General features: G+C 38.2%; 1 protein-coding gene and 1 long non-coding RNA gene across 4 annotated transcripts in view; one reads left to right on the top strand and one right to left on the bottom strand.

The window, feature by feature from the left end:
* The window catches only part of CTNNA2 (catenin alpha 2), a 1168663-nt gene that overhangs the window by 441018 nt on the left and 699864 nt on the right, over positions 1-27781 (top strand). The window lies entirely within an intron of this gene.
* LOC117062102 overlaps positions 1-27781 on the bottom strand; it is a 51625-nt gene that overhangs the window by 22322 nt on the left and 1522 nt on the right. Inside the window, exon 2 of the long non-coding RNA XR_004428216.1 lies at positions 663-759. This is a non-coding gene — a long non-coding RNA (uncharacterized LOC117062102). The remainder of the gene's footprint in view (positions 1-662; positions 760-27781) is intronic.

Consider the following 27781-nt stretch of genomic DNA (forward strand, 5'->3'; position numbering starts at 1 on the left):
AGGGGTCATTTAGCTTTCACAGCTATTCTTTAATTGTACCTCTTAAATTGTGTATTAGAGAAGAATTGTGAGCATTACGTTTCATTAATACTTCAGGATACACCCCTTAAGAAGCTCAAGGATCTTGTCTAAGTGTGTTCTGTTACCTAGAGCCTTCCTTTGGGTAGTTATCTGCCCTGTGGCAGCTGTGGTTTTAATTGCCATGCACTTTGTTGACTTACATAAGGTAATATTTCTAGTATTCAACTGTGTTCAAATATTTATTTGGTATCCATTTTATACAAAACACTATTGTAGACACTTCTGGAACAGGAAAAAATTGAATAAATGAGCCACTGACTATACCTTCAAGGAAATTATACCTTGTAGTGTCCAGAAATATACTATTCTATTCATTATTTCTGAAATAACTACATTTTGAACACTGTGGTTGTTCAGGTTGTTCATGACATGATAGAGAATAGAGTATTTTGTTGATTAAGATGAATCTGAGTCAGGTGAAATTTGATACATTATTATCCAAGAAAGAAACTATTATCTACCACTGAAAAACCAATTTCTCTGCCCAATTTCCAATCAGCCTGAAGCCAGTTTCATTTTGCATGGGTGATACAGGTGACAGAGGTGGATCATCCGGCAGCTTCATGTATATTCATACTTACCTGATAGGGTCAACACCTCTTAGTTTGGTTTGAAATCTCACTGGGAAATGTACTTCTTCCTTTGATAGATTTATCAGGTGATATAGTCCAACCATTCCTGAAACAATACATGAAAAAAATGTTAATAGTTACCATATCCCTGACCTTGAGGTATATATTGTCTGTTTCATAATAACAACAGGCAAAATTGCAAAACCCATTATTAAAGGGATGATTTGTGGGTTCATAGATGACGTATCTGTAAATACCACAGCCCTGCATGTTTTTACTAAATACAAGCCACGTAAGGATAACCTTCCTTTGACAGGGAGATGTGATAGGGATTGGAGCTCCAGCAAAGACTTCCCACATTTTTAATGTCTTTCTGGGTAGCTCTAGGGGCATCTTGGTGGATTAGCAACTGAATATATCATTTCATCCAAAAGTAGGTAGTAAATTAATTCCAGAGGGAAATTTATAGTAGTAATTTTCAGCGAGTAACCAGAGAGGTAAGTACTCAAAATAGTGAGATTCAAGGAATCAGAGATGTTTTGATTAGAAAAAGATAGTGAGAAGAGAATAACTGCCTTCAAATATTTGAAGAACTCTTTTGTAAAAGAAAAAAAAGGGACATATTCCAAAAGTGTATTTCCACAAGGAAATATTTAGGCTCAATAGAAGGCAAAAACTTTAGAGTAGCCAGAGCTCGCCAACAAATTCTATCATCTGAAGCACTCTGAGCTGCCTCAAAGGCTAGTAAATTCTCTCTCACTAGCTTGTGTGTTGTGAGCGTTTAGCAGGAATGCTCTAACTAGAAATTAAAACATAATGAGGCTGAACTTTAAGGTTTCTCCTTTCCCTGACATCATCACTTTCATAATTTTCTAGACATGCATCTGTTGAATATAGGTTGACCCCATCATCAAGGAAATTCCTCATTCCTTGTATTCTACTTGTCTAGTTTTTCTTTGGTCCATTTTATACACAAAGCTGGTTTGAAAAATGAGAGGGAAGTTTGGGCTTTTAGATGATCAGGATGGAAATGATAATCAGTTCCATATTCCTTATTCGTCAGTTCTTGATGGAACAATTTTGCAGTTTACCTAGTGTCTGGCTGAGAGGGCATTTAGGTAGAAAGAACCTGGCTATGATTTAGCAAAGATGAGGATAGTTCTTCCATATCATAAAAAGTAATCTGGGTTCCTGGCTAGCTGTGGTGGCAAATGCCTGTAATCCCAGCATTTTGGGAGGCTAAGGTGGATGGATTACCTGAGATTGGAAGCTAAAGACTAGCCTGGCCAATGTGGCAAAACCCCATCTCTACTAAAAATACAAAAATTAGCTAGGCGTGGTGGTGAGCACCTGTAGTTCCAGCTACATGGGAGGCTGAGGCATGAGCATGAGAATCACTTGAACCTGGGAGGCAGAGGCAGAGGTTGCAGTGAGCCAGGATCACACCATTGCACTCTAGCCTGCCTGGGTGACAGAGCAAGACTCTGTCCCCCCGCCCCAAAAAAAGAAAGAAAGAAAGAAATAACATGGGTTCTAGCCACCTCCTCCCTCACTTCAGAGGACTCTTTGATATAACCTTTGCAAAGCAACCTTAGGTTCTCTTATATTTGCCTTTGTTCCCGGAGACAGTAAAGACAACCAGGCCTTGGTGCAACTGGTGGATAATGAAACTTTTGCAAAATAAGGATTGCATTATGGTGCCTGGACATCCATTTTGGATTTCTGCTATGTACTTTGAGTCTGGCTACCCACTATAGACTTCCTGGAGGCCCAGATCTTCTGACTGTCAATTAGTGATAATGATTCTGGGCAAGATTTCTCCAAAGGCTAAACTGGAAGTTATATTTTCTGAGGTTGCTTCCAGAAAATCAATTCTATTCTATAAAGTCATTCCTCATATAAGTCCATTCCTCTAGGGAGGTCAACTCTAGCATGATTTCTTTAAGCATCAAATTAATATTTTACTTCTTAAAATGCAAAGTGTGTTTCTACTGAAAGTAGAGTTAGGCAAGTATTTGGAATATCCCTGGCTTGTTAAGAATTTCTCCGCAGCAAATATTACTCAACAGTATAAAGCAGATTTTAACCCTTGCTTTCTGGCAGAGCAATTGGACTTGGAATTTGCCTCTTTATTCAATCTGTATGTGACTTGACTTGTTAACTGCAAAAATAATATGTGATTTTTTTTATATCTGGTGATTTTGATTAGAAAATTTTTAAATTATGAAATTTCATGGGATAATTTTAATCCATTAAACTCTTCAATATGCAGAATTTCAATCCATTAAACTCTGCAATATGCATTAATATCCTGCACAATGCAACTGTTCACAGTGTATGTGTTAACTAGTGTTTAAAAGAGCTTGTATGTAATTGACTCACCAGTAAGTTGTAGTTTTATATTATTTAAATTCATCTTGTCTTCTTAATTATATTTATGAATATTGGATATGTTTTAAAATGCAAATTTTGATTATGAAGAATGGGTTTCTTTTGTTTTTCTTTTTCTCCCCTATACCCACTCTCCTTTACCCCATTATCCCAGCCTTTGGGAACCACCATTCTATTCTATGCTTCTATGATTTTTTTAGATTCCATATATAAATGAGATCGTGGAGGAGAATGCATTTCTTAATTGATTTGTACCCATGGTCCTCAAAGTGTGATGTGAGGACTAGCGCTAGTCTATAAGCTATTTGTTACTAGTCTTCAATGAGATATGTACAATAATTGTCAGCATGTAGAAACTTGTGTAGTAATTTTACATTTCCACAACAATGGCACAGAATTTTACAAAGGTTAATCAGTTCACAATAGACTGGAAGTTTGTTTTTTTAACTACTTTTCATCCCCGATAGTCTGGGAAGCCTTGTTTTACCTTTCAGATAGTAGTACCCAAAAAGGGGAAAGAGGCAGACACCACAAAAATACAAGCAGATGTTTGCAAAGGCAATACAGGCAAGCAAGTTTAGCTTAATGCTATAGAAGGCTCCTGATCCAAACATGGGAATCCAGGGATTTGTGGATCTTGGATAGGTCACCTACTCTCAGAATCCCTCTCTCCTTACCCAGTCTTACTGCCCCAAATCCCCAGCACTAATTTTTTAGACAAAAACAGTTGTGTATGGAAGGTACTGTTTAAAATACATGCGGTCTGCAATTGCCTATTGAGCCTCTGTCTCACCTTCAGATTCTTTGATGAGGTTGGCGTACAAAGCTCAGGACCCGAGGTACGTTCCGATCCAATGGATTCCTGTGGGGACTAGCCTCACACCTGGGACTGAGTGGAGTAAGTCTCACTGCTGCACACCCAGACTGCAGAACATGAGCCCTAAAGGCTGTGGGGACCTGCCCTTCCTCCCCACACTCTACCTCCAGGGCCCTCCCTTTCTCTGTAAAAAGCAATGCTGTATTATAGTCATACAGGATGGAAAAGGAAAATGATGAGAGGAAAGAGAAGAAACAGATAAAAGGGAAAGAGGAGCAGGGGAGAAAGCTAACTGTATGATGGAGAAGAGGGAACCAGTGAACTTGGGAACTGAGAGTATGTGAAATCATAGTTTAAAACCTTTAAGGTTTTGTCTTTTAACTCCGGCCACCTCTCAGCCACACACCTATGCTGAGATACTTGTGTGTGAGATTCTTTTTTTTTTCCTTTTTTTGTGTTTTCTTAATGCTAAATCAACGAAAATACTGTTTTAGCTTGAATTTTTGGTGTGAGCCAGTTATTGAAGTAAGCCTGATGTGTGTACACTATGAACTACTAAATTTACAGTATTAAAATAATCCCCAATATTGAGTGTAAATAAAGTATTGTTTACATTTTATGTAACTGCTAGTTTATGAGTACTCAAGACTTTGTACATTTTAACCAGGCCTATTTTTTTTTTTTTTCTTTTTTGAGATGGAGTCTCACTCTGTTGCCCAGGCTGGAGTGCAGTGGCATGGTCTCAGCCCACTGCAACCTCTGCCTGCCGGGTTCACCCATTCTCCTGCCTCAGCCTCTTGAGTAGCTGGGACTACAGGCACGTGCCACCACACCCGCCTAATTTTTTGTGTTTTTGGTAGAGACGGGGTTTCACCAAACCAGACCTATTTTTTTTTTTTTTTTTTTTTTTTTTTTTGAGATGGAGTCTTGCTCTGTCGCCCAGGCTGGAGTGCAGTGGCGCGATCTCAGCTCACTGCAAGCTCCGCCTCCCAGGTTCCCACCATTCTCCTGCCTCAGCCTCCCAAGTGGCTGGGACTACAGGCGCCCGCCACCTCGCCCAGCTAGATTTTTGTATTTTTAGTAGAGACGGGGTTTCACCGTGTTAGGCAGGATGGTCTCGATCTCCTGACCTCGTGATCCACCCGTCTCGGCCTCCCAAAGTGCTGGGATTACAGGCTTGAGCCATCGCGCCCGGTCCAAACCAGACCTATTTTTAATTGAATATTGAAAAACTAGATACTCAAACTTTTCATTACATACATTGAGTTACAAACTTAACAAAGCACCCCATCTTCTTCCTTGCATTTTTACCATCACACTTCGTATTTCATACCATGGGCATGAGAGGCACCTGTTGATACCCAGACAAGAGAACTTTGAATGTGTCCACTGTAATAGTGCGCACTGATCCTGTTGATCCCTGTGGTCTTTGAGGTGAAGTGTGTGTTTCACCAGTCATTCATTTATTTTGTCTGTACATATGTCATTTTAGGTTAGCTCTCTGTTGTCAATATTTCTGGCATATATATTTGATTCGCTCTCACTGGAGAGTTTTGTCTGTGGATATCTTGGACAATTATAGTTATCATTTCATGCTTTATAGGGTTTTTGTTTTCTGTGTGAACATCACCCACTACCACCATAATTACAATGGTATTTATTGAGCAAACCTCTGTAAATTGGGTAGACATTTTCTCATATGTCATAGATCCATGGGTTTGATATAAAAAAGGGCCAGGCAGAGGGAGCTAATATTTATTGTATATTTATTGTGTACTCACCATGTTATGGGCTATGGTACTGAACCTTTCTAACAACACTGTTAGGCTGGGATTTGTATCTTAATTTTTCAAATGAGAAAATTGGATCTCATAGATTTAAGCTACTAGCCCCAGAGAAAGAATGAGGCTGAAATTCAAATCTAGATCTTTGGGCTTCTGGAATTACTATTCTTTACGTGGTCTCACCACCTGTATGCTTTCAAGCATACTTAAAATGTTTCTGTGATTCATTTACCTGTATTAATGCTTTGTGTGGTTTTAGTTTTTAACATTTTTTGGATAATTATGACAGCTTGATCACATATCCAGATAACATTGCATATGAAGCATTTAAAGATCAGTAATAAATATAAAATTTAAGGAAGTTCCATGAGGCGATAGAAACCGTTCCAAAATGAAAACAGGAGAGGTCTATATTTTAGGTTCAGGTCAGCACCAAGCTGTAAATATAAATTTTGAATATTTTATTTATGTATAAAATGAGAAAGCAGAGATACATGATTTCTAAGGTTGAGCTTTAAAATTATATGTCTTTATGGTCTGAAAAATGTTCTTGAACTATTTTAATTTTGCCTGTTATCCAAAAATTTCTTTTTAAAAGAAATTCTGTTTTCTCTGATTTTATGTTTGAATTAAGAAGAAGAAAATCAATTTGGCCCGATTACAGAACTTAATTATATTAGATTGGTGCAAACGTAACTGTGAAAACAGCAATTGCTTTTGCATCAACCTAATGATATCAGCAACAGCCAAACACTATTAGCAATAACAATTTGCCTAGTTTTAAAATCGTGTGTTATCTTTAACTGTGCAACTCTGCAAAATTGTTGAGTGGTTGTTCCCATTTCACAGTTAAATAAATTAAGGCTCAAATAAGTTAATATGATTGGTGTCAGAAGAGCTACTACAGGTGGGATTTGAGTTTATACTCAGTTTTCCCTGCATTCCAAGCCCATTGTCCTTACATCATTCCAAAGGCAAGTCCCAGCCCAGCAGTCTTTGAACATCCCAAGTAGGAAGGGTATGTGGTTTAAGGGACTGGTTGCCACTTCCCTGATGAAAGCTGTGTCCTTGCTCTGCAGCTCAGGATTAGACACTACCAGATGTGATATACAGAGGGGAACAAGGTGAGCTCTTCCTCTTTTCCCCCATGGGAAAAGACATGGGACCCATTGGTGGAATGAAATAACCCAGCCCAATGGCTTAAATCCTATTTTATGTTACAAATGTAGGTAGCATTACTGAAAAAAGAGAGATTTAGAATAAATGCGCCAAGGTTTTACTTTCAAAGATAAGTAGAAATTTGAATGAGTTTGCTAAGAGGAATTTTAGAATGGACATATAAATAGGGCCTAATAGTTATTTGGATGAGATTGCGGATTGCATGGATCCTTAATAAGTTATACATTTACACTTGGTGTATTTGTTTGATGTTTGCCAGAGGCGGGAGCAGAGTTAGCGTTATCTCCTTGATGGACACCAATCTTCCTCCCCAATGGATAATAACAACAATGAAAATAATGACTACATTACTGACAGGCTATTCTCTGCCAGCCATGATGTTAGGTGCTTTGCACTTATTACTTCTTTTGATTCTCCTGACAGCCATACTAGGGAAGAACACTATTATCTTTGTTTTACAGAGGAGGAGGCAGAGGCTCTAAAAAATTAAATGCCTTGTCCAAAGTCACATGGAGTTGCACAATTTAGGCTGGACTGCTCAGAGCCAATATTTCTCCTCTCTCTCTCTCTCTTTAACTTTTTATTTGGAAATAATTTTAAATTTACAAAAAATTGCAAAAAAAGTACAAAGAATGATAGATGCTTTACTCAGATTTGCCTGTTAACATTTTGCCCTGTTTCTGACCCCACACCCTCCTGTTACACTGCAGCCTTGCAAAGAGAGGCCATCATTTATTTTTAGTGTCCTGGATTTGGTTGATCTCATGATCAGCCCAGTCTGGCTCACCTTGTTCAATGCCCTAGTGAAATTCTATGCTTCAAATATATTTGAAATAGAAGAATTGATGTCACATTGTAGTTATATGAAGACTATACATCAGATGAATGCATAAATCTAATGATTACATTGGGTGGAGAAATGACTACCTTTTACAAATTGTCCCTCTAAAATGTTTTGGGGTTTGCTGATTATTTTCGAAAGAATGTTGACAGAGGCCTGGCAGTAATAAATAACACATCTTGTGTTATTTTTCCTTGCAGATATTTCCTTTTTGGGTGACTTTTTTTTCCGTTTAAGGTTTATTTACCCAATTGTTGAAATCAAAATTAAATGCAAGTCACAGTTCTTTGAATTATCAAAGGATATGCCCAGAAGAGGGCAGACTTGCATGCTGCAACCGTTTCCTGCGTAATTGAGCGATCTGCATGCTGATGTTATAGAATGGCAATGAAGAGAGATTTAATAATAAATAAAATGAAAGGCTTATGCTTATTTGGTACAGGATTTCTAACAAGACATCAGAGTCAAAGAGGCTTAAAAGAACAATGTACTCTATTTAGTGTGTTCTAAATGCAAAGAAAAACATATTCGTTTGATTCTATTTTTTTTCTTCTGAGGCAGTACTCGTTTTCTCAGTATTTCTGAGTTTTTTTTTTAATTTTTTTTTTTTTCCATGCTGGGATTTTTTTTCCTCTGTTAAATAGTCACCCAGTGAATTTTCAGTGGTGAATGCTTTTGAATGCCTTATAAAGGTACAAAGTTTATCTACAGTTTACAATATTATTTAATTTTTACACCTTTGAAAGGAGGAATGGTGAAAATCCCTTATTTATGCCCCTACTTCCTTGTATGTGCCCTATGGGAACGGAGTTACATACAACCCACCCCCTTTACCTCCTCTTGCCTCTTGCCTGCAACCGGCATCCTCTGGCCCTTCGAGTAGCACCATCTAGTGGCTGTTTCTGGAAATACCAGGAGTCCATTGTTTTTATTTTTTTATTTTTTATTTTTTATTTTTTTTTCTAGCATCTTTCAACTCACCTCAGTTGTAGACTGGCTTAATTAAAGTTGTCTAAGGAAGCTTCTTTCTTTTGGATACTGGCATAACCATTTACCTTACCTTAATCCATCATTTCTCACCTTAACCCATCTTGCCTCATTATATTAGATAAGTTTCAGTCTTTCCAGGGGTAGAAGTCTAAAATTTATACAGTTGGGGGACTCTAGTTAAAAAACAAACAAACAAACAAACAAAAAGCCGAAATCATGAATAAACAACAGATACCAGGATTTAGAAGAGGGCTGGGCAGATGAAGAGTCCTGAAACTTAAAGTCTCTTAGCTTTTTCTCTTATCTCCTCCCCACACTCACCTTTCTTTTGTTTTCTGTCATGTTATATGACCTAAGTAAGCCATGAAAGAGCCACTTGTCTTATCCTGTTTGCTAAGTATTGACGTGAAGGTAGTTTCCATTAGTTTGTGATGAAATTAGACCTAGAAAATAATGCCATTGACCTCTAGATGTCTTTTCATGACCTCTTCCTCCCTTCTCCTTATTAAATCCTGCTCCCAATGGAAAACAAATGTTCATAAAAAGTATATAGAGGTTTCTTATTCAACTTGTTGTCATTTCTACTTAATTATCAACATCATAATAGTATTTGGTAGTACTTTGCTTTAAACATCAATTTTTGTTTCAAATGTAAGTCAGTTCACTTATATTCTAAGTTAGGGTATTCTGGCCTGGCTAGAAAAACTAACGGCCACATATAGCACTTTTATAAAGGAAACTACTATCAGTGTTCCAAATAACAAGTTCAGAAATGAAATTTGAGAAAACAACCTGCTCATAAGATGCGGCCAGTCTACACAACCTGGAAGACAATCCGTTGTTTCACTTAACATTCTGCATGTAGCATCTGCAAACTTCAGGCTTATGTCTTCACTCATGATTTCTTGACATATCTGCACATACTCCTCATTATTTCATATTTCTCTAAATTTTCTCACTTTTAAAATCATCTGTATTTACAAGGTTAATGGTATATTACTATGCCTTCAAAGGAACATTAGTATCATTTGTCATAATTAGAAGATAACCACAGAAAAAAATACAATGACATGAAAATGAAATTAAATACTGAGAAGATACTGAAGCCTGCCGAGAGCCCTGTTCCCTCTATTAAAAAGGAAGATTAGAACAGGCTGGAGAGGCTTAAAGTAAAAGAAATGAAGACTGTATTCTAAAGCTAATCAGAAGACTGAAAAGACGATTAAAAGAAGCCTACATTTCTTTCTAAGTAATTCTGTGGTACTTAATGTCCCATCCTGGTTCTATCTAAAATAGTCTTTGAGAAACACTGATGAAGAAAGTTTTTGTTTTTATTCTTGTAGACATTCCACATGCCTTTTGAGATTCATTCTATTAACCTTTTATAGGATGGGATTAATCATGATGTGTTGAGGCAGACATTTTTTAAAATCTATGTTACTCAGATTTGATTGGTGTGACACTAACTTCCCATGGCTATTTTAAGTGTTAAATTAGAAAACACATGTAAAAAGCCTAGAACAGTGGTTTTCCCTCAAAAATGGCAGTGCCCTCAAATCTGCTCCTGTCTCCCAACCAAGGAGGAGCTGAGAAGGAAGGGAGGAGGGGAGAACCAGCTCACTGTCATCTATTTCATTGTGTAAAGCAAATGAGCCCTTTGTTTTTATAGATATATAATAGTATGAATGAACATATATACTGTAGAGCTTGATTTGTAGAACAGAATTAGGATCATCATTGTATGATTTTTTTCACAGTTTCAGAAAATGGAGTATCAGAAACAGTGATGAAGATGTATTTGGATTGACATTCTAATTAAAGATATTTCTCAGTATAACATTTATACATATGAGTAGATTCACAATTTAGAAAATTTTAAGATTCTTTCTTGTATGTGTGTGTGTGCCTGTGTGTGTTGGAGGGATTTGTAGCTGTCAGAAAATATTATTATCCAACATTTTTAGAGAGTGAACCGAATTGTAAGAACAGCGAGCGATCTGTTTGCATTATGCACTTAAATTATGACTAAAATCACAGACATAAAATCAGAGTAGGCACTTTTTGCAAAAAGACAAAGCATTTGTTCTTCAAATGAGATGGAGGTGGCTCCAAAGAGATTGCCATAGCTTTAAATGGCACTTGCCATTTTTTTTAAAGTATTATCTAGAATACCTTAGGGCACAATGTGTAGTAATGTAGTTACTACAAGGTTGTTTGATTCATTGCCAAATAGTGCTCAGAATTCAGAGATCAGATAAATTAGATTTTAATTGGGTTTTAAAGCTAAGCTGAATAGGTAGATAAGGTAGAATTGGTCAGAAACATACTAATGTAATAAAACCTTTGGTTCTCTGAGGCTCTTACATGAAAGACCAGGCAGCTATCACTGACAGACGATGCCATGGAGTGGTCCTGAAAGATCAATATTAACAGGTGGAGTGTGCACTGGGTTCCAACATAATCATGTTACCTGGAGCCATGGAAAAAGAGAGACCTGACCTGAACTCTCACTTGTATTATAGAATTTTGAATACAAAATGAAATGGAGTTTTACCAGCCTAGTAGGACTCTCAAACACAGAGTTTATTATTGTTTTGTTAGCAGTTTTTAAAGAAATATTCAAGGCACAGCACCAAGTTGTTTATGTCTGAGTGTGTTGAGTGCCTGATTGTGTAGACATGGGTAGCTGAAGTAGCTTGTAGCATCTGACTCCAAATTGAGACTTGTGACTTTTTAGACTTAACTTTCTGTATAAGTCTGTTATTTTCCATCCCTCTGTCCATTACTACAGTATTTACCTGTTTACATTGGAATAAATATATTCAAATGTCTGTTATTTTAAAATGTTTATAAAATACATACACTGAACTCATTTTGTTTTCTGTAGTCTTAAAATGAGTTTTTTCCTTAATATTTATAGATCTTTTTTAAAAAGGCTGTAGAAATCTTTTACTTTCTCTCCCAAAATGCTGTTTCCTTTGGGAATTTTATTTTTATTTTGGTTGTTTGTTTTCCCTTTTTGTAATATCCTAATTTTTTAAATTCTACAATTAGCCATTTGTCTATAAACTCAATTAGAAAACTCTTAGAACTAAAAGTTTAGCAATAAGTCTAGATACAGGTAAACATCAATGAATGATCTTATATGTCAGCAATAATCAATTATAAAATATAAAGAAATAAAATTCCTGCTCACAGAATTGCAAAGCCATGATTTTCTTAAAAACACATGGACCTGGCTGGGTGCCATAACCCACGTCTCTAATCCCAGCACCTTGGGAAGCTGAGGTGGGCAGATCACCTGACATCAGGAGTTCGAGACCAGCTTGACCAACATGGAGAAAGCTCGTCTCTACTAAAAATACAAAATTAGCTGGACGTGGTGGCACATGCCTGTAATCTAAGCTACTTGGGAGGCTGAGGCAGGAGAATTGCTTGAACCTGGGAGGCAGAGGTTGCAGTGAGCCGAGATTGCGCCATTCTGTCTCAAAACAAAACAAAAACAAACAAACAAACAAGAAACCGACATGGACCCTACTAATTTGTCTAAAATATTTTTAAGAAAAGTTAATATTGAATCTTTTGTTTTCTTTTTATAAATTAGTGTTGGAATATACTTTGTATTGTTTTAGTATTTAGGAGCAGGAGCTTATAAAATCCAAGAACAAGTTTATATGCAAAGAAAATAAGAAAATGAAAAGACAATCTTTTAAAAAAATTTTCTGCAGACTTTCTGATGGGAAGATTTTGTTTTGTTGTGTTTTTAAAGATAATTGCAAAATGCTTATTATACATGTGAAATTGCAGATAAATACCCATTTGATCTTTAGCATTAATTTTTGCTTGGGAATACCCATTGCTGCTATTATAAATCTTTCACCCCATCCTCACTTCTTCTATCCCTGTTCTTCCTCTGCCTAGCAACCTGAAAAAAGCAAGCCTTCTAGCAAGCAGCAGATGAAGGTTGCCATGAAAACTGTGAATCAGTCAGGACCCAGGCATCCATGTGTAGGGGGAGCTGTCAGCAACCTCTGTCTCTGATGTTGTTCCTTTTTCCTGTGGCACATTTCTGTTTGTGTGCTCAAGGGGTCTATAGTGCAGATGCAACCTACGGACCATCATAGCTTAGCCTAGCCTACCTTAAATGTGTTCGGCGCACTTACATTAGCCTATAGTTGGGCAAAATCATCTAATACAGAGGCTATTTTGTAATAAAAGGTTAACTATCTCATGTAACTTATTGAATATTACATGAAAAAAGAAACAGAATGGTTGTATGGCTACTCAACAATGGATTTCTACTGAATGCATATTGCTTTCTCACCATCAAAATGTTGAAAAATTCTAAGTGGAACCATTGTAAGTCGAGGACCATGCATAGTGCTTTATCTCAAAGGAGTGATCTTTATAGCATGAATTTCAGAAGCCACAGGAAGCCTACTGAGGAACTGGTAGTCTTGAGCTTCTGCATTTCTAATCAGCTCTGTGGCTGCCAGGTCCAACTTATGTGGATTCTGCAGATCCCAGCATTGCTCTCATGTTTGACTTTTATTCCCACGTTCCTTTGCACCATTACTGAAAACTTAACATCCTCAACTTTGCTAGCCTGTTTCTCAGAAATAGCTTTTATTTCCCCATAGCTTATATTTGAATGTTAACCTTTCAATGTGGTCTTCTACTCATTTATTTTGACTGGTCTGTTCTTAACTCTACTATTTCAGAACAGTTTGCATCAATCTGGAATCTGGCCACGCCCTCTCTTATTCCTGTACTGCTCCAGTTAGGCGGAGTACTCCAGCAGCAACCTTTCTGGTGTTCCGGGCAGTCGATTGCATTCTGAGACCTTGTAATGGTACACCTAGACAGATACTTCATGATAAACATGATGCCTTAATCTCATTAATGGTATTGCCCCACAAGTAGCAGGAATCTCCACTGAGTTAGATTTCTATAGGTCAGCTAGCAGTGAGTGCTGGATGATATCTGTCTCTAAACCACACTAGTGTAGAACAAAGACAGAAAACTACTTTTTTTTCTTTTTTTTTTTTCTGAAATAGAGTCTCACTCTGTCACCCAGCCTGGAGTGCAGTGACAACATCTCAGCTCATTGCAACCTCCACCTCCCAGGTTCAAGCGATTCTCCTGCATCGGCCTCCTAAGTAGCTGGGATTACAGGCATCCACTACCATGCCTGGCTCATTTTTGCATTTGCAGTAGAGATGGAGTGTCACCATGCTGGGCAGACTGGTCTCAAACTCCTGACCTCAAGTGATCTCCTCACCTCAACCTCCCAAAATGCTGGGATTACAGGCGTGAGCCACTACACCCAGCTCAGAAAACTATTTTTTAAAAGATCTGTAGAAATTCTTAGAGATACTACAATCCAACTTCTCATATTGCAATTAAATATAATAATAATAATAACAACAACAACCATAACATCATGTTGGCATTAGGTCCAAGCATAAGTCGTTTATGGCGTAAGCTCCACGCATAAGTGCTTTATATCTACCAGCTTATTTAATCATCACCCCAACAGGATGGGGAGGGACCATTATTAATCAAATCTTGCAGTTGAGGGCATTGAGCATTAGAGAGGGTATTTTTCTTGCCTGGGAGGTTACAGCCAGCAGGTGCCTATGCCAGGAATCAGGTCCATGCAGACTGATTCTAGATGACTGGACAAACCAGGAAGCTGAGAGCCAGGAAGGCAGTGGTTTGCTCAAAGCCACACATCTGGCACATATTGTAGATGGCAGAGATGATCAAGTTGCCAGATCCATGGCTCCCAGACCAGTGTGTGGCTGCCCATCATGCCTCTCTTAGTGATATTTTAGATTCTATTTTGATAAGAGATTGTTCTCATTTATAGGAGACACAAAGAAAACAAAAGGGAAAACATTATTGTAATAGGTAGTACTGAAAGCAGCAGAAATAAAATATAGTGAACCCTGAATCCTAAAAGTTTGAATCTACCAGGCTAGGTACTCTGATGGTAGGAACAGTGTACCAAATGGGGGGGTCTTGCCAATAATATTCCGGTAATATCTGCCATTTATTGTTCTTATAAGCTAAGGGACAACTTACCCAAGAGGCACAGTTGCTGTATCCCCAGTAAGTGGTGGTGTCAGAATTAATTAGGACCCCTATCTTTCTGGCAACAAATCTCTTTTGTGTTCCACAAAATTTTTCCTACATCCTATTCTTGCATGCAGGAAAATTATATGAGATGCAATGTAGAAATGAAAAACCCTACATGGACTGGTACGTTTGACACATTGAGAATAAGAAGTTCCACTGATGAATGCTAATCTTCATGGAATCCTAACTTAAGAGAAGTCAGCAGGGTGTGGTGGCTCATGCCTGTAATCCCAGCACTTTGGGAGGCCAAGGCGGGTGGATATCACTTGAGATGAGGAGTTCGAGACCAGCCTGGCCAACGTGGTGAAACTCCATCTCTACTAAAAATACAAAAAATAGCCAGGCGTGGTGGCACATGCCTGTAATCCCAGCTACTAGGTAGGCTGAGGCAGGAGAATCGCTTGAACCTGTGGGGTGGAGGTTGCAGTAAGCCGAGATCATGCCATTGTACTTCAGCATGGGCAACAAGAGAAACTCCATCTCAAAAACAAAAACAAACAAACAAAAAAAAGAAGTTATTCAGAACACTTAGTTCATAAAACAACTTTGCAGAATGCAGAAGAGAAAGTTAAAAAGAAAGAGCATGGATTTTCTAGCAAACTCACCCCACAGGAGAGGAATCAGTTAAGAATTGGATTCAGTTACTAACGGAGACCCGAGTACCAATGGCTTCAAAAAGATGAGTGTTTGTATATCATGTTGAAAAAAAGGAAGTCCACAGGCAAACATGGTCCTGGTGACTCTGAGATATCATCAGTATCCTAGGTTCCTTCCATATTTCAGCACTGACATCCATAGTGATGACTCCATTCTCAAGGTTGTCTCATAGACCTAGGTTCAGTCTTCTTATCTCCATTCCAGACAGGAAAAGCAAGAGAGCGCTCGCCAGCTCAGCACTTGCCCTTTAAAGTTTTCCCAAAGCACCATGTGATTCCCTCCCAGCTCATTGCTAGTTCTTTTCCATGAAGAAAGCTGGACATATAGAGAGGCGTAGTAGTATTTCTACCTGAGCACATTGTTACCTCCAAAAATATAAAGGCTTTATAGATAAAAGAGTGCCTGAAAATGAACACTGTTTAAGCAAATGATAGCCTTTGCCACAAGGCATGGGAAGATCCTAAAAATTGTCCAAAAATTAACAGTAACCAAAATTGATAATTCTGCTGTAATTGATCTATGACATGCTTAAAGATATGCAATAAAATATATAATCATAGTGTATTAGTTCTGGTATAATCCATGTAGATATAATATACTTAAGGACTGGAGATTCTTGAGAATGAGTTCACCCATTAATTAATATGCCAATTTTTCTTTCTTTGTGTCTGCTTCTAAATAAGAATGCCACAGCCTGAAATTGCCTAAAATAAAAGAAACAAAAAACTTACAGGGAAATGAACAAAGGAGGATTTTGAAATAATCTCACAGTCATTATTTATTGAAAGCCTCTTAGGTGCCAGGCATTGGGCTAGGTATTGGGGGATGGAAGGGTGGGAACTAGACAAGCACAGACCTTAAAACCTTCACAGTCTAATCATTTAATTAAAAAACCTTACCCTAATGTCTTGAAACAACCCACTAGATGTAGCCGATGTTTTTGGATGAAAATGTTTTGTTTTCTTTACATTGTAAAAACAAGGAACCATATACTTTGTTCATTCAGTAAACAAGTCATATATATGTACCCAACTTTAAAGTGATGACTCGGATATTCAGAAAAAAAAAAGTTTGGACTTCTAGGAGTTTACTCAAACACAATGTTTGTCCTTTCACTTATACCTCAGTGAGCTGTCAAATGGTCAGATAGGCCCCTACGTCACTCCAGTATAATGGGGACTGCAAATACTAGGTCATGGTACAGAAATCAGTGACCACAAAGTACAATGCAGTGTGGGGTGGGGTGGGGTGGGGGTGGGAACCTGGAAATCTAAGCTTGAAAGTGATTGCAACAAAAGTTTTAGCATAAGGAAATCCATGAGTGCATATTTGAAATATACCAACATCTAAGCACATGAGGAGAATCCTAGAGTAGGAGAGTAAAACACTTCAAATTGTATGCATTAATCATAAGAAACTGTCATATTCAATAAGTAGAGAAGGAGAAAAAGGGCTCACACAGTGTCCTCCATACACAATGACAGCATTGTTTTAAACATTTCATTAAGCCTGTTAAGATTCATTAAAGACAGTTTATGAACACATGTTTTATACAAGTTCTTTGTGTTTCAAGTATCAACATTTGTTTGCAGGAATATACATTGCCATTCTCAGAAGGGCAAAAATGAGAGTACTTAATATTTTTATTTACCTTTTCTCATAAATAAGTTTATTGTTTGGTTGTTGTTTTTTTGTTTTGTTTTGTCTTTTGAGACAGGGTCTCACTCTGTCACCCAGGCTGGAGTGCAGTGGCACCACCACGGTTCACTGCAGCTTTGACCTCCTGGGTTCAAGCAGTCCTCCCACTTCAGTCTCCCAAGTAGCTGGGAGTACAGGCATGCACCACCACACCTGGATAGTTTTTTATTTTTGTAGAGACAGTGTATTGCTGTGTTGCCCAGGCTGGTCTTAAATTCCTGGGCTCAAGCAATCCTTCCGCCTTGGCCTCCCAAAGTGCTGAGATAACAGGAGTGAGCTATTGAGCTTTGCTGTTGTTTGTTTTTTAAATCATTTGAATCTTAAAGATAATAATACTGCCTGCATTGGCATGTATAAAATTAATCAGAGCAGAAAAAGAATACTATATCTCATCACTCAAACAAAACTGCTTTTAACATTTGATATAAATATTTCCATTATTTTTCTGTGCAAAGGTTTTAATGTTCTTTTCCTGCCTAGTTAGCATCCTGTGTATTCATTGACCAATGTGTTTAATTCTCTCCTTTTTAATAGACATGACCATTTAACTGTCTATTTGAATTCAGCAAAGCACTAGGTTTTTGACTTATTTGTTAAATTATATCCATTTACTTCAGTAACTGCCATATGTCAAATATCATGCTAGATCCTGGAGATGAATTGTAAAATAAGTCACAAGCCATACCCGCTGAGATTCTAGAGAAATTAATTTATTCAGCAGATATTTAGTTCAGTATCCATTATGTCCTCATAAAGTATGGGGCACCAAGAATCCAATGGTCAAGACAGTCTATTAGGGGAGGCTCCCAAGTGCTTCAGTGTTCATTTTATTGTGTCATGCTTGCTAAGACAGAGCTGCACACACAGTGCTATGGGAGCAGAAAACATGGGGTTACTAAATCAGAGCTAGTGAATTAGGGGTGAAATAATTCAAGGAGAAGGTAATGGTTTGGCTAATTTTTGAAGGAGTTACATGCAAAGGTAAGAAAGAGTATTCTAGGCAGAAGGAAGTACATGGCAAAAGAAGGAAATTAAAAAATAATACCTCAATAGAATGGTCAGAGCCCTCTGCATCCATCAAGTCTAATGCCCTCCCCTCCCAGGGGAGAGAACTGAGGCCCAGAGAGGTTAATGTGCTCAACATCAAATAATTAATGAAAGCCAAAAATGGGAACTAAAGCCATGTCTCTTGACTCTATCAGACTGGGAGCTGTTGCCAGGAACAAAAGCTAAATTAAGCCTCCTTATTCCATTTCATATTTAACACCAAGCAAGAATAATGATCTACACCTCACAATGATAAAAATATTTGGAGACCCTTTGGCTCACTGTGTTACTTACACTGAGAACTGAACTGAGAGTCTATTACTTTGAACTGAACACTGAGTCATTACTTTGCCCCATGAAGGAGATTTTTCAAGTGGTATTTTTCTTAAAGTTGAATATCAAAGTATATATCTGAATGATAGAAATGCCTGGTATAGTCCAATATTAAACACAACAAAATTTCAATTAGCCAAATAAAAATGTCACAGCCCTTCATTATAATTTAATCTTGCTTTTCCTTTCAGAGAGGAAATCATATGAACGAGGCATGTTATCAGACAACAAGCTGAAGACATGCCAGACACTGTGTTCTGAGCCCCCACAGTGGGCTACCTGATATGTTAGCCCACCAGTAAGAGGGGTGCCCACTGGGAGCGTATAGTTGAAGTGAATTGACAGAGATTTATTTCAGAAAGTCACTTTCAGAGTCAGCACAATGAGCCAAAGCTTCTGTTGTTCTACAAAAGCACAAAAACTATTTACAGCAATAGCCCTCAGGTGTGGAAGAGACCAGCCCCCGAGAAGGAGACAGACATCGTTATGTTCTGCTGATCCAAAGATAAAGGGACTAATTTAGATGAAAATAATCAACTATCCAGAATTACATACACTAAAAATTGTTGTATTAAGTCTCTGGCATATATAAATTATATTTTCACAGTGGTTATATTATCTCAGGTCTTAAAGTACTGCCTTGTTACACTTTAAATCCTATATAAGCGGATGTAACTTTCAAACTTCTGGGATAATATTTAGTATGTTAAAATAAATTGCAATAATTCAGGAAAACGTTTACTATCAATTCCAGTGGAAAATCTGACTCAATGAGCTTATTTTTTTCACTAAAGCTCTTTATTCATGTTTATTAGAGAGGTTTTTGTTCTATTAGGACATATAACACATAGATGGGTCACATATCCTAGCTAAGTCTTCATAGATTGTGTGTCCAGTTGGGTCTAGAAGATTCATTTTCCTGAAATTGAGGGTTGGAATGCTTATTTGTTTTCTAATTTTTTAAAAAATACATTACATTGTAATGATGCAAAGTAGCGCTAATGTAACAGACAGTATTATAAGGTAATAGCCTTTCTTATAAAGTAGTAGACACAGAAACAAAACCAAAAAAATACCTAGGATTTGCACTGCCATTGAACAGATAAACCATTAGATTGGTTTCAGGTGCAAGTTCCTTTTAGTCAAATAAGTTACTACAGTAAGCATTTGTCAGATGTTTGCTATTTGTCATGCTATTGTTATTAAAATAAGTATTTTCCATGTACTGGGTGCAGGGAGATGAGGATGTATTAAGGTTTTATAGGATACACACTCTGTTCCCTGAGTCTGTAGTAGTTCAGCACCTAGAAGATGAGTGCACATAGGCCGTATCATGAAGTGATATAAGTGCCCCCAAAGAACGGGGAAAGGAGAGGTAAAGAGGACTAAAAGAGGGTTATGAAAGAGGTGGGGCTTGCTATGGACATAAAGAGGCAGGTTTGATAAGGTGGTAATAAATGAAGACAGGGCATTTGAAAAGAAGGCAGCAACCCAGGGGACTGTTGGCAACAGTGACCACAGATCACTTACATGACTGAAGTGCCCAGTGTTCCTGTCCCTGCCCTGCAGGAAAGGTCTGGCTAAGTCTTGTGGTAGTGTCCACAGTTCCCTCATCACACAGCAGAATGCCTTATGCACACTAGCAGCTCAACGCATGTTTGCTAGGTGAATAAAAGGAAGAGGAGTTATGGTTATTTCCATAGCCATTAAGGAGTTGTTTATTCAACAATGAGTGAGATCCCTATGGAAACCAGTCCTGCCCTGTATTGCATTCATCTTCCCTAGCACAGAGCTGTGTACAAAGGATGGATGCTCACAGTACATCCATGGATGCCGGCTGGTATATCTCAGTGTGTCACATCAAATTCTCCTAAATCATGAAATTAAAATGTTGATATTTCTTGCATTGAAGTGTGACTGAGAGGAAAACTATGTCATTATGATGGCAGTATATCCTAATTGCTAACAATAGGCTTCATGACTTAGATTCCTCATCTATAAAATGGGAATAATGATAGTACCTACCTCATAGTTGTGAGAATTAAATGGATTAATGACAATGAAGTGCTGCAGACAGTGCATGGTGCATAGCATTATTATGATTTTTGTTTTGTTAAAAGAGAAGGTATTGATGTGAGAGAACTAAACTCTGACAATTAGTTAGAAGAAAAAGGAGACAATGTATCTAAGAGCACAGTCCATGTCTATTCCAGGAAAATATTAATGACTGTTCAACCTGTTAAATTTATCCTGTCAGCCTGATAATCCCTATCATATTGTTTATAAATATGAGCCATGGAAGTTGGAGATGTTTATCTGAACAAGAAAGATGTTACATAAACTTTCAAATGCTGGTGCATTTGAAATTAAACACAGTTTAAGAATCTTTGCTTAGCATTCCAAGTCTCAATAGGATAATCATTTATATTTCGTATTGTAAGCAGCGAGTATGTTATGACCCTCAAGGCCTTGTTTAGATTTGATGAGGGAATAACATGAGTAGGATTACTGCCTCTATAATTAAGTAAATGTCTTTCATATTTGAAAATACTTCAAATGAAACAGGAAAGTTCCAGACTGATTGTTTTATGCAGAAAATGTTAACTTTGTACATATGTGGAAGACCATTTTAACTTTCAGAACTGGTATTTAGATTTGCTCAGATTTCAAGAAAATGGGGTTCATTTTAAAAATGAGGAGATGCCTGGCAAAGTGGCTTATCCCTATAATCCCAGTACTTTAGGAGGCTAAGGCAGGAGGATCACTTGAGCCCAGGGGTTTGACATCAGCCTGGGCAACATAGCTAGACCTTGCCTCTGCAAAATAAGTAAGTAAATAAATAAATAAATTAGGCTGACATGGTGGTACCTGCCTGTAGTCCCAGCTATTTGGGAAGCTGAAATAGAAGGATCACTTGGGGCCGGTAGTTCAAGGCTGCAGGGACCCGTGATCCCACCACTGCCCTCCAGCCTGCGTGAAAGAGTGAAACCCTGTCTTAAGAAAAAAAATGAGGAAACTAGCTTCTAAAATACCTGATAATGCTAAAAAAGTGGGACTTCAAAATGCTCTCTTTTCCATTCTTTTCCATATTTTAGTTATTTGAATATCATCAGCCAGATATCTTTAATATATTAACTGTAATTGTTGGAGGATTGATTTTTTTTCTAAACGTTTATACAAATCTTTCCAGAGAATAGATTCCTCTTTAAGCAATATAGTTATATGACTGAAAATGTACATAGAAAAGAAAATGTATGCTGCACAATTACTGTAGTAAAGAAAAAGGCCGGGCGCGGTGGCTCAAGCCTGTAATCCCAGCACTTAGGGAGGCCGAGACGGGCGGATCACGAGGTCAGGAGATCGAGACCATCCTGGCTAACACGGTGAAACCCCGTCTCTACTAAAAAAAAAATACAAAAAATTAGCCGGGCGAGATGGCGGGCGTCTGTAGTCCCAGCTACTCGGAGGCTGAGGCAGGAGAATGGCGTGAACCCGGGAGGCGGAGCTTGCAGTGAGCTGAGATCCGGCCACTGCACTCCAGCCTGGGCGACAGAGCGAGACTCCGTCTCAAAAAAAAAAAAAAAAAAAAAAGAAAAAATTAGTCTCAGCCAAAATATAAGTTGGCATTACATGTAAGCATTAGCATTATTATTTAAGATCAATACAGATTTTGTGGAAAAAACTAAACTAATCCTTGTATTAAGAAAAATGTAGTGACATTAGGAGAAGGCATCCTATGTGAGAGAAAAATTATATTCATTACAAGCAAAAAACCACACCTGCAAATATTTGTCCCTGTCTGTAAATTTCATATTGAATCTCTGGAGAATTCAATAGTGTGGTGAATGTAATTTGTAGTTCTTTACAATTATGGTCTAAATAGATGAAGTCTAAAGGGAGTTTGCCTATTTGATTTTCAAATTTGCATCACTTAAAATCCAATCAGGCCAACTGTTCAGATTTTTATTAGATATGAAATACATGAATGGGTTCAAAGTCTTTGCTATGTATTGAAAGAACATATCTGACTTTACAGCAGGCCTTAACTAAGGGATTCAGTTAGCTTGTGGTTCAACCCCATTCCTGTAAAGATTGTTTACTGACTGCTTGAATTGCTAACATATTATACCTTTCGATTTTCAGTAACCGGTGTTTTATAGGCCAGCAGATTGTCTTTGATTTTTGAGAATTTGTGGTAACATATTGAGCTTACCAGATTTATGCAGGAATGTAAAATAAAAATAGTGTAACAGGCACTTGGGATTTTTGAACACAGAGGGGATTAGCTTTACAGATGGCTGGCACAGATAATGGCATTGAGTAATTTAGCCATGTAAGGTAATCTGTTGTTGACAGAATACATTAACATTTACCCGCTATATACAGGTGTTTGGGTTGCAATGCGCTTGTGACTCAGAGCGAGCAGCATCATTTGTAGAGTAAGTCTAAAGTTTGAAATCTCTAAAACATGCTTAGGTTTAAGGACTTATTTTAGGGAAATATTCTAAGAGTTTGCCAAAATATACTATATAATTTATTCAGCCCCTCTGTCTTTAAAATCGTATCCTTCGTTGGCTACTTCATAAAATCCAAATCATCAGAGAATTTTTAAGGATTCTGATTTAATTAATGGAAATATTCTAGAAAAAGACCAGAAAACTTCAGATCTAACTATAATTTCATAAACAATGTAAAGTCTATTATCCATTCTCCTGAAATAATAGTTCTTAACTTAGCCACATATTAGAATAATCTGGGGGACTTACTAAAAAAGTACAGAATCGAAACATATACACAGCACCCCCTCCCCCACCCAGATAAAGTGCTTCAGGTGATTCTAATGTAGAGTCAGGGTTAATAATCTTTTCCCAATAATTAAATTTACTCCTGCATTTAAAATATGTACACATTGCCAGGAGTGGTGCCTCATGGCTGTACTGCCAGCACTTTCAGAGGCTGAGGCGGGCGGATCACTTGAGGTTAGGAGTTCGAGACCAGCCTGGCCAACATGGTGAAACCCCATCTCTACTAAAAATACAAAAATAGCTGGGCATGGTGGTGTGCACCTGTAATCCCAGCTACATGGGAAACTGAGACAGGAGAATCACTTGAACCCGGGAGGCGGAGGCTGCAGTGAGCTGAGATTGTGACACAGTACTCCAGCCTGGATGACAGAGTGAGACCCTGTCTCAAAAATTAAAAGGTAAAATAAAATAAAATAAAATAAAATAAATACCCATTAAAGCATCTCTGTTTCTAGATTTCTCCAGCCCACAACTATCAGCCTTCCAAAAGCACTCCTGAAATCATCTTTCATTTCCCCAGGAACCTCTGATAATCCTGATGCCAATGCTGTTAACTCTAAACTCAGCCTCCTATAGTCCTACAACTTCTGGATCATTTTCTTTTGACAATTGCATTTGCATTTCTGGGCACTTCCCCAGTTAGGTCTGTACCATGGCTGCTCATTTCATAGGCCGTGCTGTTGTAGTCTCTAGGTCTTTGCTTACAGCTGTGCCTTCTCCCTGGAATGCATTCTTTGCTCTTGCTTCCCGCCACCTCCATCCAAATCCAAGTTCTCTCTCAAGGTCTGTAAATCACATCCTTAGGATCCCCACCCCACCCTAGTAAAAGTAAATTTGTATTGCATGTGTGGTCTGCAGGCCACCTAACTTAGTACCTCCCACTGCTTATTTTTTATAGTTTTCGCTGATTGCTTCAGGCATGTCATGTCTTATATTTGTCCTGTTACCTTCTACCCACTAGGCTCACCTTCTACCAAGCCACACCACACCATGCCAGTCCAAACCCAACTAAACAGGCAAAGCCAAGCAACAACAACCGAAACTTTGCACAGGGATGGACAGACACTAGATGCTCAATTAGTATCTGCTGAAATAATTGTGCTCAAAAGGGGAGATAAAAATTAATGGTGATGCTTGTACAAGTCTGTGACTATTTAAAAACCACTGAATTGAACACTTTCAAGGGGTGAATTTTATGTCATATAAATTACATCTCAATAGAGTTGTTATTGAAAATAAGGTAAAAAAATTTATGAAAGACATTTTGAAAATGTGAGTTTTACTTTTCTAGCAAAAACATAAGACATAAAACAATAATACAAGAACAAAATTGAATCCTAGTCTGGGAATATTCTGAGGACTGGCAGTTTTTGTGGTGTTTCTTGTTATATGAAACTTGAGAACAGGGCTGGCAAACTATGGCCTGGTCCATGTTTTTGTAAATAAAGTTTCATTATGTTGTCTGTGGCTGCTTTCACACTATAAGGGCAGAATTGAGTAGTGGTAATGGAGACCATCTGCCCCGAAAAACTGAAGTATTTACTGTCTGGTTATATAGAGAAACAGTCTGCCTATCCGTACTTTAGAATGTATGCATGAAGCTATGTTAACTTGTATTATTTATATAGCATACTCATGAGAAGCTAAAATTCTTAACAAAGTCTTTCTGATGCTGACAAGGTTTTTGTGATGTCTCAGGATGTAGCCCTGTGAAACTGGTGTCCTGTGAATGAAGATAATTCCTTTCTTCAGAGTTTTTGTTAATTCAAGCACAGTGATTGACATCGAGGCCTGTGGGTCCTTCTGCTGATGTTCAGTTCTCCCTTCCATCCCCTCTGTCCTTCAGAGCCCTTCTCCAACACCACTCCTCCTAGTGAGCTTATCCTTACTCTCTCCTGGAAGGTAGGTTCCCACTTTTTAACCCTTCTCACATTTGGCACCTCTCCCTGAACCATTTCTTTCACTGTACCTTGGTTGGAAATTATTTGCATAATTTTCACTCCAGAAACCTGAAATAAATACCAGTCTTTGCACAGTTCCAGATGAGGGAGGCACAGAGATGAATGTGATATGGTGTGTACCCTTGAGTTCACACTCCTGTCCTCATGAAGGTAGCCAGCTTTCTTTGGCTCCTCCACTTTTCCACTCCTCTCTGTATTACCTGTAGCGAATTTGTATGACTATTGGCTTTTTTCTGCATCAACAAGGAAGAACCACACAGGGAGACTGTCAAAATTTCAGCCTTGCTCCAGCGCTTTTCTAAGTCCACTGGTGAAGTGTAACCGACACACAGACAGAGGCGATTATTGGGTAGGAGTGTGGGCCCTGCCGTCTTGTGCCTGCTTCTGGATCATGGGTTCTCCAATAACTTTTGTGTGAACTTAATCTGAGTGTCTTTATCTGTAAAATGGAAACCCAGTTCTTTGGGTTATGATGTGGATTGAAAGGAATGATATTTGGTAATATTGCTGGATATGTATGAAACTGTCAGAACATGTTACCCATTATTATTTCATCTTTCATTACTAGCTCAGTGCTTATTCACAACTTCTTTAGTTCAGGTAGTTAGAATGAGGGCCAGTATCATAGGTCATGGTTTTCCACTTAGTTTATACTTCCAGAACATTATGAAGTAGTAGAATATTGTGTTAGTTCATTTTCACACTGCTATCAAGATACTACCTGAAAAAGGGTAATTTATAAAGGAAAGAAGTTTAATTGACTCACAGTTCTGCATGGCTGGGGAGGTCTCAGGAAACTTACAATCATGATGGAAGGCCAAGGGGAAGCAAGGTACCTTCCTCACAGGCAGCACAAGAGAAGTGAGTGAGGACACAGGAAAAACTGCCATTTATAAAACCATCAGATCACATGAGAATTCACTCACTATCATGAGAACAGCATGGGGGAAACCACCCCAAAAATCCAGTGATTTTGCTCCCTCAACACGTGGGGATTACAATTCAAGATGAGAGTTGGGTGGGGACACAGAGACAAACCATATCAAATATGTAGCAATTTATAATTGGTCTATAAAAGGGATATGACTTACTTCATTGTCATGATTAAAAAATAAATTCAGCTCTTCTACTCTGGACTGCAGATCCCAAATCCAGTCTTCTCTTGTTTCATTCCTTGTCTCCTTCTCTTTCATTTCTCTATGTCACAGATGTTGCCGTCATATAAATGTCTTCCTACTTGTAAAGCCATTGCCCTCACCTGATTGTTATGAAGAATTTTTGGCTGCACGGATTACCTAAACCCTTCCAAGAGCATAATTAGACTCAACAAACTGTTTATCTGAGGGTTTTTTTCTTTTCACTATCATTGTTATTCAGAGAACATGAGTTTTAAGGTAGACAAGGGCATGAACACTTTTGATATATTCTACCTAAAATCCACTGTTTCAGAGTTGGTTGGGAGCAGTACATACCAACTTCAGAAGAAATACCCTTCTCTTTGAACAAAATGAAAATTAAAATGATGCCCTGTTGTTCCTAGGAATGCTGCCTCAAACTTAAATTAGTTGTAATTTCTTGGACATCATTTCAAACCAAACCAGAAGTTGGCCTCAGTCTTACTGCATCAGTTTAAAGCACATATTTTGATATTTGACAGGTTTTATTATGGCAGAATTTGAAAGTATGACTTATTAAATATCTGCAGCACCATATGTTTAGATCTCTTCATCCTGATAAATGCCCCACTCCCCAATTCTGCTACCTTCCTTTGTGATTCAAGATCTCTCTTTCCTTCATGTAGTTTAATAGATTAAATTTTAGAAACCAGAAAAAAATTAAAACAATGGAGGGGAGTTTCATGCTTTGCTTTTGTAGTGCTCTCAGAGGGATCTAAAAGGAAAGGGGGAAGATGACTTTATTTCTTTAAGTCTAATGTGCTTCATGATCCCCGTGTCCTCATTCCACAGATCAGAGCGTAGAGAAGACCACAGTAACAGGGGCAGTTGAAATACAGCTATCTGACCCTCACCTACTTGGTCAGGACTTCAGTTCTTTGCAATATGCCTGCAAACAGTTCTGGAGTTCCCCAGGCGACGTCACAGGGTCTCGCTCTGTCACTCAGGCTGGAATGCAATGCTGCAACCACAGCCTTGACCTCCCAGGCTTAAATAAACCATAGGCACATGCCACCGTGCCCAGCTAACTTTTGACTTTTTTGTAGAGACAAGAGTCTGTCTATATTTCCCAGGCTTGTTTGGAACTCCTAAGCTCAGGCGATCCTTCTGCCTTGGCCTTCCAAAGTGCTGGGATTACAGGTGTGAGCCACCACACTTGGCCCCCAGGGGACATCATATGGGTTCACACACAAGGCTGCTCCCATGGACATCATTTGGCCTCTGCTAGAGGCCACTGAGTACACACCTGCCGGTCACTGGTGAAAGTGGAGGTCTGAGGACAATGCTTACATACTAGTTTCTGGTAAGA

Source organism: Trachypithecus francoisi, unplaced genomic scaffold (genome assembly GCF_009764315.1).
Source record: "Trachypithecus francoisi isolate TF-2019V2 unplaced genomic scaffold, Tfra_2.0 Lachesis_group17, whole genome shotgun sequence".
NCBI lineage: Eukaryota > Metazoa > Chordata > Mammalia > Primates > Cercopithecidae > Trachypithecus > Trachypithecus francoisi.